Here is a 15,447-nt window from a genome sequence, read left to right as displayed (position 1 = left end):
TGTTGCTAATGGGAAAGTGAAATGGAGTTCTAGATATACAGGCTTTAATGCTGCTATTCTAAGCAGGGTTGGGCCTGGTTAGTAGGTTCCAGGTGAGGTTCTGTGATGCTGTTTTGCCCCATTGTTCTTTGCAGTCTAGGAAGGTTTGGGCTTTACAAATCAAACTGCCATGGAAAGTGCTTTACCTGAAATTTTGGTTCACGGCCTTCACTGGATCACCTATTGGGGCAAACGAAGTTGAACCATGTGAACATGTTTGTAGGCTGGTAAGTATGTATTTATATCTGATGACTAGAGTTCCAAGATAAAAGCTGTTGGATCTTTGTGTGTGTGTATACATGTCTAGATGTGTTTATGTGTATGTACATTTATTATGCGTGTCTACCAAATTGGCTTATAAATAAAAGATCACTAATAAATTAAGTAAATAAGTCCAAGTAATTTTCATGTGACTTAACTAAAACTTTAATAAACAAGCTGGCTTTAAAATTATTGGTAATATAAAAAAAGAAATGTCTTCAGTGTTGTCAGCATGCATTTTTGTTGGGGTTTTATATTTGTCTCTGCTAGATATTTTTAGGTATCAGGGTTTCGCATAGAGGTTATACAACTATAAACCCAGCCAAAACAAAATGATCTTTGTGTGAATTTTTTTGATAAGTAAGACCTATTTAATGTTGGTTTATCAAAAATAGCTGAATCTTCTGAGTTATTGGTGAACATGCCTATGTAGTTAACTCTAAGGTTCTTACTTAGGTGAATACCTGATATTCACACGTTATAAAATGGTTAACAAGGAAATGATTCACAAATCTAGATAAATTGCTAAAAATAAAGAAAATGTAAATGGGTAAGTGTTGTAGGTGAATTTTCTGTGTAACTTAAAATCTTTTTTTCTTTTTTTTTGAGATGGAGTCTCGCTCTGTCACCCAGGCTGGAGTGCAGTGGCGCGATCTTGGCTCACTGCAAACTCCACCTCCCAGGTTCATGCCGTTCTCCTGCCTCAGCCTCCCGAGTAGCTGGGACTACAGGCACCTGCTGCCACACCAGGTAATTCTTTGTACTTTTAGTAGATATAGGGTTTCACTGTGTTAGCCAGGATGGTCTCAATCTCCTGACCTTGTGATCCACCCGCCTCAGCCTCCCAAAGTGCTGGGATTACAGGCATGAGCCACCACGCCCGGCCTGTAACTTAAAATCTTAAAATTATTTTTTATGCTAGTTGGATGTCTGAGTCATTTCTAATTAAGAAATAGTTATGATATGGGGAAACATATTTCTAAAAGTTGTGAAATGGTTCTCATCCACCAAATGTTAATATCTGAAAGGCAGCTCAGAATTTCTTGCTTCCTAGGTTTTCACTAAAATTTAAAGTTACTAAGGATAAGAATTATAGTTAATATATAATTCAGTGTATAACATGTGCCAAAGAAGATGTGTTCTTTGTGAGAAAAAGAATAGTTTTGCCTAATTCAGAGGGTATCTAAAGGTTATTTAGAATTATGGGCTTGAAAGGGTTATTTATGAAACAAGATAGAAAGGAACAAGTAAGTAGGGGAGAGGGATATAAAGAAAGTTAAGGACCTGAAGATATATTTTTGGTAAGGAAGGTTATAAAGAAAATAAAGATCACGCCTGTAATCCCAGCACTTTGGAAGGCCGAGGCGGGCAGATCACGAGGTCAGGAGATTGAGACCATCCTGGCTAACATGGTGAAACCCCGTCTCTACTAAAAATACAAAAAATTAGCCAGGTGTGGTTGCAGGTGCCTGTAGTCCCAGCTACTCAGGAGGCTGAGGCAGGAGAATGGCCTGAACCTTGGAGGTGGAGCTTGCAGTGAGCCAAGATGACGCCACTGCACTCCAGCCTTGGTGACAGAGCAAGACTCTGTCTCAAAAAAAAAAAAAAAAGAAAAAAGAAAAAGTAAAGAATTTTGTATGACAAAGGATCATGTATGGTGAATTTTTGTCCTAAAATAAAATGACTGCTTATTTTAAAAAGAAAAGAAAAGTTAGTACAAAAGAGAAAGTCCAAGCATGTCATAGATGGTCCATGTAAGTCATATGTAGCTTTTTCCTGTTTATATGACTACCCTTCATGCACATACAGAGAAAATAAAGATGAAACAGTTTATATAGTAAAATATCCTTTAAAACCTGAGAGAAAATTAGAGAAATTTGGCTAGTTAACATTGCTCATAATTAAAGCTCTTGGTCTTGATGAAGGTAAATTAATACATTTCGTAATGAAATACAACGGCAGTTAAGCATGAAGCCAAACTGTATCTAGAAATTAATCTTTGAATTATGTGATGATACTCTTTTAAATAGCTAAAAATAAATTAGTTGTTTGTTTGTTCTTACTTTGTTCCTGTTTTGTTATAAAATATTTAAGTGAAAGGAGATTAACATGGAGCCAAATTTAACATAAATGCTTCCATCGCTTTATTTCACACTGTATTTGGCCTTCTGCATAGATGATACCAGCACTAAGTACTTACTGATTATACACCTAAAGTGAATTTCTTAATTACACAGAAAATATAGTGTTATTAGTGGACTTAAAAACATTAATTTGTGTACTAGGAACAAAATATACATCATGTGAATTTTTTAGATTCTGAGTAACACTGTGGCCTCCAAGGTAAACTGAACAAAAGGGAAATTTGGGAGTTGGTTTCCTGTTCTTTATTTTTGCTTTTAATTTTCAATTATTTGCTGTGTTCTCCTTTGGGTTTTACTTTCATATACATATATATAAAATGATTGATATTTTTTCATTTCTAATGGAAGGCTTTTATTTGGTTCCATGAATAGTCATTTTGTTTCCTACACATTTCCAGCAATTAATCATTTATTTTATTTATCTAAAATTTCTAACCTATATTTGTTAAGCATGCAAAAATTGATAGAAGACACCAGCATTTAAAACTTGTTGCTATTGCTTACCTCCGATGATCTAGAGAGACATAAGGCTTTAAGGTTCCTGGTTTAAAAAAAATGAACTATTTTTACAAGTTTTAAGCAGAAACAGTACATTATTTATTTTGTTATTTGAAAAGATTGGCGAGAATTAAAATGTTTAAATGGTGTTTATTTCCAAGGTAATTCAATCAATCAATAATTTGAGTTGGTTTCAGATATATTCCTTTAAGTAATGAGGAAAAACTGTAAAATGGGTACAAAGTTTTAATGTTCAGGAAAGATTGGCCTTGTCCTTAAGGAAGTTATATTGATTGAAATTTCTCTGAAACTAACTTAGGTGTGTTAGTCATTATTAAAATTAAGTGACATTCACTTGGATTAAGTAGTAATAAAAAATTTGTGATTCTGTCTAGTGATTTTTGATCCCAAGCAGTTTATCACTGATGCCTTCATGTGCATACTTGAAAACCAAAGAAATACAAGTGTTGCACTAGTTTGAAGATTTCAGCGATGAGAGTTCCCTAATAAGTTGTCAGTGCTGTATCTAGAAACTAATCTTGGAATTATGTAATGCTATTTTAAATAGCTGAAAATAAATTATTCACTTGTTCTTACTTTATCCCAGTTTCGTTATAAAATATTTAAGTGAAAGGAAATTAATTGTCTTCATATTGCATTTCCAAAACTAATATTTGCATTTACTATGTTTTTAATGATGGAGAAACAAGTTAGTTGTCTTGCTTTGATAAGTTTGACATAGGACCTGTTACACTTTTGATGCTTTTAGTCACAGTTCTGTCACTAGAGTACCAGCAATTAGACATGTGTAGTGAGTAATTTAACTACTTTAATACAGTGGTTTGAAGTGCTACAAGCAGTAACTCCTGAGCACCAAATCACAGTACTTTTATTTCTGACATGTTAGAGAGAATGATAGGACTTCCTGTAGTATAAATATCCTATTAACTAATCCTTGTACTGTTAAGTTGCAGGGGTTTGACCACTGGGTCTGAAAAAAGGCACTGATCCCTGCTAAATCTTGAGTATTGACACAAAAGCAGAAATAAAATAAAATAACAACTATTCAATCCCTCTAGGCCCAGGGACTGTCACAGAAGAGGTGGGCATATGAGACTGCAAGAGGTGATTTTGAGGGATAAGATTAGCTCAGAGTGTTTCTATAAACTAAACATTAATATCAAAAGCACACTAATGCAAGGCCAGCAACTGGACCTCTATGTCTAAATAACATGGTTTTCTTGGAGCATTAATCTGCTCTTTAATAGAAAACTGTAAAAAGTTACAAAAAGTTCATGGAAATCTTACCTTGTGGTCAAACTGATTAAAATTAGATAGATTTGTTTATAAAATTTTATTAAAATTAGTTTTGACGTTAATAACAACATACAAAGGTAAAATTTGGTTTTCCCTTTTGAACAAAATTTTCATGTAAGAGATAATAAGAGATTTCTGTTTACCTTTTGAGTAAAACTGTAGAAGAAAAAAGGAGTCAGGGAGACAGATTTAGTTGGCACTGTGCTGTTTTTATTAGGTTTTATTGTTAAGGAAATTGAATCTCCTCTCTATCAAAAAGTAAACATTTTTGTATTATGATTTTGGCTAAATGAATGACTATTTTATAGTAACTTGTGAACTTATTTTGTGATATCAAGTCTCTCAAATCTTTGATTTTTGACAGACTTTCCAGCAGAAAAATTTCAAGTTCTAGATCAGTATTTTAACCTCGAGGTAACCTTTTTTAAATATTGGGTATCCTGAATTCCAAAAGAGACATATTAGATTTATTTGGTATGTTAGAATTATACAAGAAGCATTGTTAAATGTGAGGTGGCATTTAATTTTTGGGGGGTTTTATTTCTATAGATGTGTTTATGTGTTCTAGGATTGTAGGAGATTCCTAAAATTCTGATATGTCCTAATACATATTGTAATAATTATGATTATTATGTTAAATTATTGTATGACACAGAAATAACCAAATTTCCTTGTCAGTTGTGTGGTTATGACTGTCTTAAGACTTTTGTCATCCACAATTGTTGTTTTGCTTTGATTCTTGTTGTGGGAAGACAGGGACTCTGAATGGAGGGATTGGCTGAAGCCGCAGCAGAAGAACATAAATTGTGAAGATTTCATGGACATTTATCAGTTCCCAAAATTAATACTTTTATAATTTCTTATGCCTGTCTTTACTGCAATCTCTGAACATAAATTGTGAAGATTTCATGGACGTTTATCACTTCCCTAATTAATACTCTTATAATTTCTTATGCCTGTCTTACTTTAATCTCTTAATCCTGTCATCTTTGTAAGCTGAGGATGTATGTCACCTCAGGACCCTGTGATGATTGCGTTAACTGTACAAATTGTTTGTAAAACATGTGTTTGGACAATATGAAATCAGTGCACCCTGAAAAAGAACAGAACAGCAATTTTCAGGGAACAAGGAAAGATAACCATAAGGTCTGACTCCCTGCGGGGTTGGGCAGAATACAGCCATATTTTTCTTCTCTCAGAAAACTTATAGATGGATGTGTGAGTAGGAGAAATATTGCTGAATTCTTTTCCCAGCAAGGAACAGCCCTGGGGAATGAATGCATTCCTGGGGGTAGGTCTATAGATGGCTGCTCTGGGAATGTCTATCTTATGTGGTTGAGATAAGGACTGAAATATGCCCTGGTCTCCTGCAGTGCCCTCAGGCTTACTAGGATTGGGAAATTCCAGCCTGGTAAATTCTAGTCACACTGGTTGTCTGCTCTTGAACCCTGTTTCCTGTTAAGATATTTATCAAGACAATGTGTGCACAGTGGGACACAGACCCTCATCAGTAATTCTAATTTTGCCTTGCCTTATGATCTTTATTGCCCTTTGAAGCATGTGATCCTTATGACCTACTCCCTGTTCATACACCCCCTCCCCTTTTAAAATCCCTAATAAAAACCTGATGGTTTTGTGGCTCGAGGTCGCCATCATGGTCCTACCAATATGTGATGACACCCCCTGATGCCCAGCTGTAAAATTTCTCTCTTTGTACTCTTTCTCTTTATTTCTCAGACCGGCCGACACTTAAGGAAAATAGAAAGAACCTATGTTGAAATATTGGGGGCTGGTTCCCCCGATAATTCTTCTCAAGGTGACTTATAATCAGCTACAGCCCAGGGCTTACTTCTTTTAAGGAGTTCATGAAAAGGACTTTTGAACACTGGTTTCTTATAACTTTATAGATTATGCCATTGGATTAGAGAGAAAACTTCCAGGACTCTAATTAAAAGGCTAATGTGTTCATAAGGATTGCTAACCCAACATGAAGCAGAGCAGCAGTTGATTTCATGGATTAAACTGATGGAGAACTAAAATCATTTTAATGGCTTTGTTGTTATTGTTGTTGTTTGAACCATTGCTGACTCTTCAGACTCTGGAGAATTGTTTTCCTGCTGAGCTATTTACAACCTTTAACACTTCAGTAGAGTATACTCTTGTAAACAGAATTTGGGACATATTTCTCTCTCTCTGCCTAATTTATCTAGAATTTGTAAACTGTTTGTGAATATTCTTAATTCATGGCAATGTTTTTGGCTGTAAGAGTTCAGTAAGAATCCATTTTTGTTTTGTTTTGTTTTGTCAAACAATGAGACACAATTGGAGAAATGTATTTTCCCAGGGCTTTGACTGAAATGGCCTTGTGAGAGGTTCCAGAAAAGCCAATTTAAGAAAGCCTATATAGACAATGATTCTTGCTGCACATTGTGTGGGTAATCAGGCCAAGTATATGACATGGAAGCTTACTTTGCAAGAAGATTGGTCCTGCTGTAATTTGACTTTAATGGAAGTAGAAGACTGGAAAGAGAAAGATTGTGTTTCAAGAGAAAACTAGGATTAGATTAACTTTTGATTCCTGAGTGGCCACATGGTTACTCATGGTATGGAGCTGCCCACAACACCCCTCCTCAGCATGAAGCAACCAAAAAGATCGACAGCCAGATTCTCCACGATTGAGAAATTAATAGAAATGGGTGACTGAAACCTCTATGAATCCCATAGAGCTGGTGTTTATGGTTTCTTTGAATAAACATAGAAATTGATCCTCCCAGTCTTAAAACTGAAGAAAATTACAATTGTCTTCTCTGAGTTCCTCACTCAGAAAATCAACCACCAGTCCTCCCAGATAGTATCAGACCACTGCATTTGGACAATGAGAGGGCAGATCCCTTACCCATCATGATTGTCTAACCAACCACCTACTTCCTATTAACCAACTCCTCTTCCTTACCCATTCCTAGTTCCTGTTTTCCCACACATGGTTACAATTCTTCCTTGCTACATGAACCACTAATGTTAGTCCATCAAGGAGATGGATTTGAGACTGAGCTCCCTTCTTGGCTGTAGCACCCTATTAAAGCCTCCTTCTCCAACAATACTCATCATCTCAGTGATTGGCTTTCTGTTCAGCAAGCAGTGTAGGACCTAGGCCAAACCCTTGGTATTTCAGTAACACTATAACTAGCTTCTCATCAGTTCAGGTCAGACTTTTCCAATAAATAAGTACAGGTCTGGTCAAGTTTTTCTACCAAATGAGTATCAAAAATCTTTTGATTTTCAAAGATCTGGGGACTAATTGCGGTAAAAAGATCACATACCTGTATTATCTCCCTTCTACAGGCAGGGAGCTAAGGTGTATGAAATTAAGTAACTTGCTTAATACTATATGGTGAGATAGAAGTTAGAGTCAAGATTTTCCGATTCAACAGAGGTTCCTTTTCATTACGTGATACACCTTTCTATTTTTTCTCCAAAATCATCATTCATTTGGTTCTTCATTAAAAATTATTAACTGAACATAAGCAATATGGAAGGCTTTATGTTCCATGGCATATACTCTAGGGAGTGTCTTAAGGCCATGCTTATAATCAAGGGTATGTGTATTATGGTTGCTACAAAGCCACAGTAAAAATACGAAACATACGTCCATAGAAAGACATGTGTGAGTGTTTAAGGAAGCTTTACTTACAATATCCCCAAATTACAACCTAAATGTGTATCAACAGATGAATGGATACACAAAATATGATATATTCATATAATGAAATAATACTAAACAATAAAAAGGAATGAATATACCTGCTATAACATGAATGAATCTCAAAATTATTAAGCTGAGTGGAAAAAAAACAGAAAAGGGCACATACTGCCTGATGCCATTTATATAAAACTCTATAAATACAAACTAATATATACTGATAGAAAGCAGATCAGTGGTTGCTTGCAGGGAGAGGTACAGAGAAGGGTAAAAGGGAAAAATTTCAAAGGGGTACAAAGAAACTTTTGAGGGTGATGAGTATGTTCATTATCTTGATTGTGATGATTTCATGGATGCCTACATATGTAAAATTTATAAAATGATACACTATTAATAAACGCAGCTAATTGTTTATAAACTGTATGCCAACAAAGCTGTTATTAAAATATGGACCATCTTCCCGGAGTTAGAGTTTTACCAGGAAGCTTGAAAGGAAAACATAAAAATTTAACTAGACTTTAAATATATTGAAACAATAGAAATACTATATGTATAAAGTAAAATTAAATCACTTCTTAATAGGAAAGCTCTAGATACCAAAATTTATGCTTATAGTAGGCGACGTCTAGCTAACTCTTCAAGATACCTCAGGACCTGTTTATTTTCACTCTTCTCTCAAATTAGCAGACTTTAGTGGTAAGGTTTGAATTTCTGCCAAGGGGTTTACAAGGTCACATAAAAGATGTAAAAAGTACCTCAATACTTATATCACTGACTTTAAGTTTCCTGTGGTTTTATTTCAGTCATTCCATCTTTAACATCATTGACTTCTGGCGTTTCTCTATTTCTAATTCTAGAGCACTCATTATTTATAATCAAAGGAAAAAAGATAGAGGCATACTCCTTATGCTACCATAATTGTAGTGTCCTGTGATATGAGGAGAGTGAGCCCTGCTACATAAATGCCCGTATTTTATCTCTGGTACTTTTTCCTAAAGAGTCACAGAATAAATGAAAGGCAAATCTTAAAACATCCAACAATTCTGATGCTTTGGAGTCTGTAATAGTCCACTGACCCATCTGAATAATCAGAAACATGGTAATTTATCACAGCTATTTCTGATTTTTTCAGATATTGTATATCAAGAATGTATAACCTTCTCAAAGAAACGACTACCATGATTCTATGCAGTCCTATATTTTCTAAAAGCAAAATTTAAAAATTCAGATGAAACCTATAATCGTTGGAGTGAAAAAGAACACCACTGCAGAATATGGTGTATATTAGTATACAAACAATAAAAAAGAAAATTCTGAAGGGATTCACAAATATCTTTCAGTTGTCAAGTGAAGTAGAAGAGCAGCTGAGTGGAGAAGATAGCAAGAGGCTACAGGTCATTTCAAAATGTTTCAGGTCGAGGTCCAGGTTAGTCCATCTCGGACTAGGGTCTAGATCCAGGTTAGCATATTTCAAGAACTAAATAGACTTTTTATTGCTTAATATTATTTCATTATATGGATATATCACATTTTGTGTATCCATTCACCTGTCAACAGACATTTGGCTAGTAATATTGCAATATTGTAAATAAAGCTTCTATGAGCACTCTGCACAAGTCTTTCTGTGGATGTATGTTCCATATTTATACTGCAGCTTTGTAGCAACCATAGTACATATATACTTGATTAGAAAGATGGCCTTAAGATGCTCCTCAGAGTGTACTCCATAGAACATACAGCCTTCCATATCTATGTTCTGTTAATAATTTTTTAATGATCATAAAGCCATACTAGGTAATCTTGAACAAATATTTGAGAAATGGTGGGGAAAATTAGAAGAGAAAGTTCTGATATTCTAAACAAGAGAGCAAATACATTGCAGAAACTATGAAAAAGTAAGAATAATGTTAATTCCCAGGAAAAATACTAGATCTAAGTGTAAAAGGTTGCAGAACATTATGTCAAGTTGAATCTCATTTTATGACTTATAAACCTTATTACAATTTATACAAAGATTTAAAAACCTTTATTAACATTTATGCAATGAGATTCAATTTGACATTATGTATAAGATAATGTAAAAGATATGTGCATGTATTTTACATGTATAATGTATGTACTTATAAATGCATAGAAAAACTTCTAGGCTACATAAAAACTCTCTGTAGTGTCTTCTCTACACAAACTGGGGAATCTAGAGGAATTACATTTGTGACCCATAAGAAAAAAAAAACTTACTAAATTATAGCATGTGTTCATTAAAATTTCTGTCTAAAAATCTGTTTCCTATCATACTAAGTAGGACAAGGCAATGTATCTTTAATTCATTCCAATTCAAAAAAAAAATTCAACAAATGAAATAATGTCTTGTCACACCCTGGTAGATGAAGTAAAAATTTGTGAGGGCTCTTCCTTGGACCACATCATTTGCAAACGAGATCTCTGGAAGTTTTTCACAAGGCTTTGCACTGGGAGAAAGCAGCACACTTAAAGACACAGATAAAGTCAGAGAATTATAAACAGTCAGATAAAGGTTCTGAAACTGTTCCAAAGATGAATAGTTGCAAAACTGAGAATGTTCTACATGAAGAGAAAAATATTTAGATGAGACTTTTTAAAAGTATTTGAATGTATGTTATACTACAAAGGCAAATACTTATTTTTCTGGTGGTGGTTCTTCCAGAGGGCAGAAACAGAAACAGTCGTTAAAATTTCGAATAAGGCTGATGTTAGATACAAAAAAAAAATTATAACAAGTATAAATGTTCAGCAATGAATTTTCTTGCTTCAAAAAGTATCATATTACTTACCTGACAACATCTTTCGAAATTCAAATAAGCATGCCTTTTGACAAAGAATTTTTACTTCAAGGACTTTATCTTCAAGCTATCACACACATATTTTCAAATATATGTGTACCAACATGTTGGTTGCAGCATTGTTTATAAAAGCCATCTAGAAATCAGCAATCCAGAGAGGACCCACAGACTCTCTGAAGGAAGTGGACTGCTCCTGAAGGACCCAGGAGATCCCCCAAAACTCTAAGTGCCCCAACTGCGGAAGTGGGAAAGGGAGACCCTCCTCTCCCAAACACACACCCCCACTGGAGATGCTGAAGGTCTGTTTGCAGGAGAAGTTTATGACCTTACCTGGAGCTGAGTCCATTTGGAGAGCCGAGTGAAATACAGGGGTAGAGAAAGCAGCAGAAAGGCCCTGGGAGCTCGCGGGGTCCCCTAGCAGGCCATTCCTGCCTGACAATACAGGGATCCAACAGGAGAGGAGCAGGGGGTAAAACTAAACAGGGAGAAGCAAATCTCTAACTGAACTTTGTAACAATTTGAACAGGTGAGAAGCCTTCTGGCCAGCACTCGGGGGAGGATGTAAATCCGGTGTGCAGACTCCTTAGGCAGGGAAAGAACCAAGCCCTTTTCTTTCACAGCTGGGAGGCAGATAGCCTGGGGTAGGTTTTCAAGCCTTTATTGCTCTCCAGCTGGAAATGGTCTGGGGGCTGTTGATGGGGCACAGTGGGAGTGAGACCGACCCTTCAGATTGCATGGGAACTGGGTGAAGCCTGTGACTGCCGGCTTTCCTCAACTTTCCTGACAACCTACATGACTCAGCAGAGGCAGCAATCATCCTCCTAGATACACAACTCCAATGACCTGGGAACCTCACCCCTGTCCCTCCCAGCAGCTGCAGCAAGACCTGCCCAAGGAGAGTCTGAGCTCAGACACACCTAGCCCCGCTCGCCCTCACCTGATAGTCCTTCCCTACCCACCCTGGTAGCAGAAGACAAACCGCATACAATCTGGGAGTTCTAGGGCCCTGGCCACTGCCGGTTCCTCCCCGTAATATCACAGCTGATACTCTCTGGAAAGTGCCACCTCCTGGCAGGAGGCCAACCAACACAGAAATAGAACATTAAACCACCAAAGCTAAGAACCCTCATGGAGTCCATTGCACACCCCTTGCCATCTACACCAGAACAGGCACCGGTATCCATGGCTTAGAGACCCATAGAGGTTAACATCACAGGACTCTGTGCAGACAACCCCAGTATCACCCCAGAGCCGGGTAGACTCACTGGGTAGCTAGGCCCAGAAGAGAGACAACAATCACTGCAGTTCGGCTCACAGGAAGCCACATCCATAGGAAAAGAGGGAAAGTATTACATCAAGGGAACACCCTGAGGGACAAAAGAATCCAAACAATAGCCTTCAAACCTAGACCTTCCCTCTGACAGCCTACCCAAATGAGAAGGAACCAGAAACCAACCCTGGTAATATAACAAAACGAAGCTCTTCAACAACCCCCCACCACCACCAAAATCATACTAGTTCACCAGCAAAGGATCCACACTAAGAGGATATCCCTGATTTATCCAAAGATAAGACGAAGGACAGAATCTTAAGAGCTGTGAGGCAGAAGCACCAGGTAACCTATAAAGGAACACCTATCAGATTAACGGCAGATTGCTCAGCAGAAACCCTACAAACTAGAAGTGATTGAGGCCCTATTTTCAGCCTCCTCAAACAAAACAATTATCAGCCAAGAATTTTGTACGCAGCAAAACTAAGCATCATATATCAAGGAAAGATACAATTGTTTTCAGACAAACAAACGCTGAGAGAATTTGCCATTACCAAGCCACCACTGTAAGTACTGCTAAAAGGAGCTCTAAATCTTGAAACAAATCCTGGAAACATATCAAAACAGAACCTCTTTAAAGCATAAATCACACAGGACCTATAAAAGAAAAATACAAGTTAAAAAGCAAAAACAAAAACCAAAAACCCAAAGTACACGGGCAACAAAGAGCACGATGAATGCAACGGTACCTCACATTTCAATACTAACATTGAATGCAAATGGCCTAAATGCTCTGCTTAAGAGATACAGAACCTCAGAATGGACAAGAACTCACTAGCAAAAGATCCACACCAAGAAGCATGATAATAAGTCAATAAATGTGATACACCACAGAAAGAGAATTAAAAACAAAGATCACATGATCATCTCAATAGATCAAAAAATGTATTCAACAAAATCCAGCATCCTTTATGATTAAAACTCTCAACAAAATTGGCATACAAGGGACATACCTTAATATAATAAAATCCATCTATGACAGACCCACAGCCAACATAATACTGAATGGGGAATGGTTGAAAGCATTCCCTGTAAGAACTGGAACAAGATAAGGATGGCCACTCTCACCACTCCTCTTCAACACAGTACTGGAAGTCCTAGCCAGAGCAGTCAGACAAGGGAAAGAAATAAAGGGCATCCAAATCAGTAAGGAGGAAGTCAAACTGTCACTGTTTGCTGACGATATAACCGTTTTCCTTGAAAACCCTAAGGACTCTTCCAGGAAGCTCCTAGAGCTGATAGAAGAATTCAGCAAAGTTTTGAGGTACAAGATTAATGTACATGAATCTGTAGCTCTTCTATACACCAACAGAGACCAAGCAGAGAATCAAATCAAGAACTCAACCCCTTTTACAATAGCTGCAAAAAGTTAAATAAAATAAAATAAAATACTTAGAAATATACCTTTGGATGCAGTCCAAAGACCTCTACAAGAAAAACTATGAAACACTGCTAAAAGAAATAATAGACAACATAAACTAATGGAAACACATCCCATGCTCATGAATAGTTAGAATTAATATTGTGAAAACGACCATACTGCCAAAAGAAACATACAAATTCCATGCAATCCCCATCAAAATACCACCATCATTCTTCACAGAATTATAAAAAAAAAATCTAAAATTCATATAGAACCAATAAAAAGCCTGCATAGCCAAAGCAAGACTAAGCAAAAAGAGCAAATCTGGAGGCATCACACTACCTGATTTCAAACTATGCTATAAGGCCATAGTCACCAAAACAGCATGGTATTGGTACAAAAATAGGCACATAGACCAATGTAACAGAATAGAAAACCCAGAAATACACCCAAGTACTTACAGCCAGCTGATCTTTCACAAGGCAAACAAAAACATAAATTGGGAAAAGGACACTCTTTTCAACAAATGGTGATGGGATAATTGGCTAGCCACATGAAGGAGAATGAAACAGAATCCTCATTTCTCACCTTATACAAAAATCAACTCAAGGTGGATTAAGGACTTAAACTTAATACCTGAAACTATAAAAATTCTAGAAGATAACATTGGAAAAACCCTTCTAGACATTGGCTTAGGCAAGGATTTCATGACCAAGAACACTTGCAAAATCAAATGTAATAAAAACAAAGATAAATATATGGGACCTGACTAAACTAAAGAGCTTTTGCCTGGCAAAAGGAACAGTCAGCAGAGTATACAGACAATCCACAGAGTAGGAGAAAATCTTCACAATCTATACATCTGACAAAAGACTAATATCCAGAATCTGCAAAGAACTCAAATTAACAAGAAAAAAACAAATAATCTCATCAAAAAGTGGGCTAAGGACATGAATAGACAATTCTCAGAAAGAAGATATACAAACGACCAACAAACATTTGAAATAATGCTCAGCATCACTAATGATCAGGGAAATGTAAATCAAAACCACAATGCGACACCACCTCACTCCTGCAAGAATGGCCGTAATCAAAAAATCAAAAAACAGTAGATTTGGGGATGGATGTGGTGAACAAGGAATACTTCTACACTGCTGGTGGGAATGTAAACTAGTACAGCCACTGAGGAAAATAGGGTGGAGATTCCTTAACGAACTAAAAGTAGAATCACCATTTGATCCAGTAACCCCACTACTGAGTACCTACCCAGGGGAAAAGAAGTCATTATTTGAAAAAGATATTTGCACATGCATGTTTATAGCAGCACAATTCACAATTGCAAAATCATGGAACCAACCCAAATGCTGATCAATCAATGAGTGGATAAAGAAACAGTGGCGTACATATATATATATATATATATATATATATATATATATATATATATGTGTGTGTGTGTGTATACATGTGTATATATATGTGTATATATATGTGTATATGTGTGTGTATGTATATATATATATATATATATATATAATGGAATACTATGCAGCCACGAAAAGGAATGAATTAACAGCATTTGCGGTGACCTGGTTGAGTTGGAGACTATTATTCTAAGTGAAGTAACTCAGGAATGGAAAAGCAAAGATCATATATTCTTACTGATGTGTGAGAGCTAAGCTGTGAGGACACAAAGGCATAAGAATGATACAACGGACTTTGGGGACTTGCGGAGAAGAATGGGAGTGGACAAGGGATAAAAGACTACAAATATGGTGCAGTGTATACCGCTTGGGTGATGGGTGCACCAAAATCTCACAAATCACTACTAAAGAATTTACTAATGTAACCAAATACACCTGTACCTCAATAACTTATGGAAAAAAAGAGCCATGTAAATAAATTATAGAAAACATCCCCAAAACGTTATGGTAGGTAGCAGCTACAAAGAATAAGGAAGATCTATATGACAAGCT

Source organism: Symphalangus syndactylus, chromosome 4 (assembly GCF_028878055.3).
Source record: "Symphalangus syndactylus isolate Jambi chromosome 4, NHGRI_mSymSyn1-v2.1_pri, whole genome shotgun sequence".
Classification (NCBI taxonomy): Eukaryota; Metazoa; Chordata; class Mammalia; order Primates; family Hylobatidae; genus Symphalangus; species Symphalangus syndactylus.
The sequence above is the reverse complement of the archived record's forward strand: the minus strand, read 5'-3'. Positions refer to the sequence as shown.